A 6,000-nucleotide genomic window follows, 5' to 3' on the forward strand; every position below is an offset into this window, starting at 1 on the left:
TTAGTGTTGGCAACACCCCCCGAAACATCTCCTCAGTCTCGAGCTCTTCCTCTCTCGAATGGTTCAGTATGATCAGTTCACACTTCCCCTGGTTTACCTCCAGCCCTAGTTTAATTAAAGACCAGAGCATCTTTTTTATTAATTATAATCTTCTTGTTCATTTTTTTCCAGGAGTCAAACAAAATTTCTTGCTGGTGCCAGGAGATCAAAAGGCAGGTTTCCAATTTCCAAATGACATTTTAATAGATTGTGATGCTTCGAAAATACAATTTTCATTATCATGCAGGTGATGAGGTGAAGGGTTTGAAACACTTGAAATTGAACTTTGGAAATGACAGAAGTACAAATCAATGGTATAGTAGATACAACTTAAAATATAAACCAAAAATTATTTTTGACTTATGCTGATGTGTTCCCAAAGAGTTTTTGATATTCACCCACTTTCACTGTACACTCACTGTCTCACATATCACAATCACACACAGATTGCGTTTGCATTTTTGTTCTCTAGCAAAACAACAGTTGAATGAGTCTATGAGCAGAAATGTTGCTCCTGGCATGGAATCTACTGTTTTTTTATGCATCTGACTAATTTTCCTGCCTTCATGCTTTGAGCCTTTGAACTCTGCACTCTGCACTGCACGGATTTCACTTTTTTGATTGCCCTGTGGAATTAGATTTTAAATCATTATATATTTTGTGCATCCAGCTGAATTATTGGCATTTTTTGGTAGCCTCAGGCCTCAGCCATTTGCAGGGTTCATTAACAGGCAAAAAAAAATACAAATCAGTCTGAAGTTGCATTATTTCCACTTAGCACTTAGACAGCCCATACATATTTGTATCAGTTGTATGGCCCAATCCCATAGCGCCATAGTCTGGGACTCAGGTGAGTGGTGACTGGCCAAACCGTCAATTAATCAGGAAATAGGAAGTCATGAACTAATCTCCCCTTCCAGACCTTGCCCCTTCCTTGGGGCTTAGGTCACAAGCACACCATTACAAGGTACTGAAGGTAGGGTAGGTATGCTCACTATGCACTGCCATATGCTGTCGTAACTTGTAGTCTTGTATGTGGGTGGAGAGTGGAGTTGGAGCATCATCATGATTCATGAGACATGATAATGCCTGGCTCTGGCAGAATTCCACGATAGGAATAGGCTGCCGCCTATCCGGCCAATAATTCCTAAAAATTTCACGATGCAAGATAGAGAACAAAGGATATACCCAACAGCAATCATTCATAGTTCACAAATGAAAAATCTTTACACCACGTTAATTAACAGAAGTTGTATTACAGTAGCTATAAACTTCAAAAAAGCCAAAAAGAGACATTACTCACACGGCACCACCACAACACAACACGTTTTCAAGGTCAGCTATCTCGCAGCAAATAATGCAGGGCAGCTACATTTGAATCTTACATAACCTACTACTATAGCAAGTAGTAACCGCACTGCGCAGTCAGAAATACTGAGGTCTGAGAAGATACTCGAATATCGCGGTAAGAAGTAAAAACGCTAAATTTTATATAATTTAGCAATTTTTCCCAGCAGTTTAATCTATTAAATTTCCATTAGCCAAAGCAAGCGTTTTTTCGTGATCACCTGTATAAGATGAGGGAAATTAAAACGATATCGATTATGCATTACATAACATAAGATGGTGATGTCGGCGCTGAAGAGTAGGCCTGATGCATGGTTGAAATAGTATAGTTCAACCATGGGCCTGATCATCCCTGATGTGACCTGTTGCCGATTCTTGAACTTTTCGTGACTCGTTCAGAGAAGATCTAAAATTGTGCCATTCGACCGGATCTTTTCAAGACTGAAGATAGTTTGAAATTGCTACTCAACCAGTGTGGAATTCTGTATAGGTAATATATTCTCATGTCAATGTAAGAAAACGTATCAAAATACCAACCCTACCACTGCCTTACACCACCTTCCACTGCAATGAAAATTGATAAACTGAGCTCATTAAAAACTGCCATGCTTCCAAAATCGCGCGTGGTTTGAAATCCAATCCCGTGTTGCCAACGACTAATCCCATGTTGCAGAGGGTAGATGCAGTGTCGCCAATATATGGGTTTTTAAGCCCTAAGCGTCACTGGGTAATTTTAAGATGCGTCGCCGGGTAATTATTAATGAAAAGCCATTTACGCTGAGTAATGAAAAACTATTTACAAGCCACAAACTTATTTACAAGGTTGCATGCACGTGTTAATCCAAATAACTAATTTTACCCTAAAAACAGCCCGATTGTACAGCAAGTGTCAACTGAACATGTGATAATGCAGTCTGACCACTCTAATGTGACCGCAACTACGCATAGTTGATAGTGGCAATCAAGAACACGTTTTTTTAGGGTAAACATCCCATTTCTGAACGCAAATTAAGCCTATCCATTGCAGACTAAATTTATGAACGTGAATGTTAAACAATCATAATACAATTCATTAAAATCAGTCAACAAAAAATCTTAGTTTTTACGCACCAGACACCTCTGACTCATATGCTAGTAGAATTGAGGCAGACGACAGTGCATGGCTGAAAGCACATGCATCAACAACCATATGCGGCGCCAGTTTAAAACACACTGCTGGCTGGCTGCAGCTGGCAACACATATATTGACAACACGCATCGAGCTATGATTGGCCATTTGGACTTTAAGTTCATATTTAGCTTATGTTCTATCATTCAGAAAAGAAATAACTGGCGCGTTTGTCATAGGAGGAGACGTTCAAGTGCTTGCCTATTCGGATTTCCATTCCAGATTCCACTTTCGATTTAATCCCTGATTTAGAGCAAACACTGTGTTGAGGTGTTTTTCGCAAATGATACCTATATCGATCCGACACTATGTGAACAAATTTTTAAGATAAACTTTTATGACAAATTTTCATGGCACGTTTTCCACGCATTATTTTATGAAATTAAAAGCAATCTTTACCAAATTACAAACAAAACTATTCATTCGCGATGCCCTCAAGCGAATGAACGTGATAAATGATAATTTTTTCACTTCTTCCCCGCATTAATTAATTTTCCTCATTAAGCCTAAAATATCTCCCAACTAATAAACTTAGCAAATGTTCAAAAAATGGTGATGTTTAGGTGATGATCATTTTTTTCAATTCACCTTTGTAGCGCCTTATACGGTTCTAAATTCGCAGTGAGCCTAACATATCTCCTATCCTCATGCACAGGCTTTTCGTGTACCTTTAATTAAAGGCGCAATTAAAAAATAATCACGACCTAAGCATCAATGTTAGTGAAGATGCGTGCAAAGTTTCATTGAGCTGCGTTCATTAGTTTGGGAGATATTTTAGGCTACTGAAACTTGTAGATCGCGAGCCCGGTCGTAAAAGTGTCTGAGAGGTCTTATATATGCAGTGGTGTATTTTGAATAAATAGCTTTTTTGTTGGAAAGGTTAAGCTCGGTTTCGATTATAAAAACTTATGTGCATGAAACGTGCTACAAATTTGCTTTTATCGCGCTAGTTAAATTTGAAATGAATTTTGACAGCGCTCGCAAAAATATTGTCTGTATATAGCTTTTTTCTTAGCTTTATCATGATTGAAATTACTTAATTATGCTTATTATACCTGCTATGAAAATTCTTTAAAAAAAAATCATCCTAAAATTGTCAACACGACTGGTCTGACAGAAGTGTGTGGGCCATCCTATAAGCGTGGCATAGCATAGTCATCTTGATGCCACTTCGGCACAATTTTTTTCTCCATTCGTTAGCAATAGATATGAAATTTAATGCAGACTAGTAAATACTCATTGAGCAGTATTGATGTTTTTTTATATTCACGTCCTCTCATCTTCAATTAATACGGCAAAAGAGTGGAACCTAACCTAGCCAAACTTAACCAAAACTGTTTAAATTGGGAGGAGAGGAAATATGAAAAAATATCCATGCCACAAAGCAATTGGCATTGAAAACTGTGTATTTAATTTCATAAATATTGATTACGAATAGAATGAATGGGCCGTGTCAAAACGGGATGGCAATAGTGCATGCTAACGCACAAGCAATTTTTTCGATGCTGTCATTTTTATTACATATATTCAGGAAAATTTTTACAAGTAATAACACGTTTGAATAAGCGAACTGATATGATGGTTGCGAATGATTAGAAGGCATGATTATGCTGCCGGAGGTTAGTGCTTATGCTGCAATTAATTTTGTACTTTCTTCCACAGCGCGGGAAAATAACATTCTAATCCGTAATCACTATGTAACGGCTAATTGCACATCTAAATGTGTACCACGCACAGTGACGCACTGGCATACATTTTGCAGTAATTCAATATAGACCAGGTCAAGAATTTGTAGTCGTGTAGTGTATCATTTAATAATGAACTTTTGATAAGGAGCTATTCCATTTGTCATGTAAATTCACATACTAACAGATTAACATGACTACAGAAGTGGTATTTCAAATGATGAAAAGTGAATGAGTGAAGTGATTAAAAGTGAACAAGCCAAATAGAGGTTTCCCCAAATCCTAGATTGCCACCATGTCCACACCATGTACTATGTAGGGAGTGGTAGGTACCATTGATCCAGTCTGTAGAGTATGGCACAACATAGGTCGAGGACGCCGTTTTTCTGCCCAAAAGACTCCAAGGCACCATCTGAACGGACGGTGGACGCCGATGTTTGCAGCAAACGGACGACGAGGATGCCAAAATTGATTGCCCATGGTCTGGAAGGTGTTGCGACTTGCGTGGGCGCCGGAAGTTTACCATGCACACCACCAGTACGCCAGGGAAGAAAGTTACCACTATGTTTGCTAGAAATACGAAAGTGCATCTCTGACCGATGCCTGATGAGAGCGCGTACTTGCACGATCAATGCGGCAGTTGCAAGATGATCAACATAGACACCCGCGCTTCACAATCAATGATCAACATAGACGCCCGCGCATTACGATCAATGCCCGACATGGATGCACGCATTTCACGATCGATGTGGCCGACGCTCACGCTTCGCGAATGATGTGGCATGATTGAAATAGATGCACGCATACTGGCAAATCCATAAAACCACGGCTCGAAAAATTCAGTCGCGGCTCGCCAAGTAGATATATTCCATACTAGCTAGTATGAACGCATAACGCGTTCAAGAACAGACTAGATAAAGCTATGGAAAAATATATGTTCAGACTTTGAATGCCTAGCACCATATCAAACCCGGTGGAAGTTGAGTAGCAATTTCAAACTATCTTCACATTCTTCAGTCTTGAAAAGATCCGGTCGAATGACACAATTTTAGATCTTATGGCAGAAGGGCAAACCAGAAATATTTTACAATCAGTTCTTCAGAATTTCCTCATCTACTTAAGATTTAAACCAGTCTCCTATCATCCTATGTATGATGAGGCTATTTCCATGATATTTTCCTGATCTATACATCATAGGACTCAAAATGAATTTGGGGAAAGCTCCTAAAAACTAAAAAAGTCTGTTTTATCACTATCTTTCTCAGGGAAGTGCAGATGAGTGATATATCCAGATGAGCATTCTAATTCCATTTGCCCAGAATTGCCAGAAAAAAGGCTATTTAAAGTGTCATATATTATAAGTCATATGCCAGGCTCAGCCTCATTTGGACATGATGCACAATGCGTGCCAGTCAGCCCATACTCAGACGCAGTGTGGAATTCTAGAGGGATATTAAATTAACCAGTACACATAGCATATTGGAAAGCAGGACCTGAAAGCTTGGAAAGTCCAGGAACTTTCCACTTCCAGTCAATTTTATTATATACATTTACATATCCTATCACTTTTCAACTGTGATTGGTTTATGGGATTGTGATTTTAGCCCCATCCAGCTTTCCAGCTGTGATTGGTTAATGGAATTGTAATGTTATCTGCTTTCTAGCTGTGATTGGTTGCTGGGGATGCTTTCAAGCTGTGATTGGTTGATGGGGATGCTTTCAAGCTGTGATTGGTTGTGCCCATAAGCCCCGCCCCCAAAT

This window comes from Hyalella azteca, unplaced genomic scaffold (assembly GCF_000764305.2).
Source record: "Hyalella azteca isolate HAZT.00-mixed unplaced genomic scaffold, Hazt_2.0.2 contig7177, whole genome shotgun sequence".
Lineage (NCBI taxonomy): Eukaryota > Metazoa > Arthropoda > Malacostraca > Amphipoda > Hyalellidae > Hyalella > Hyalella azteca.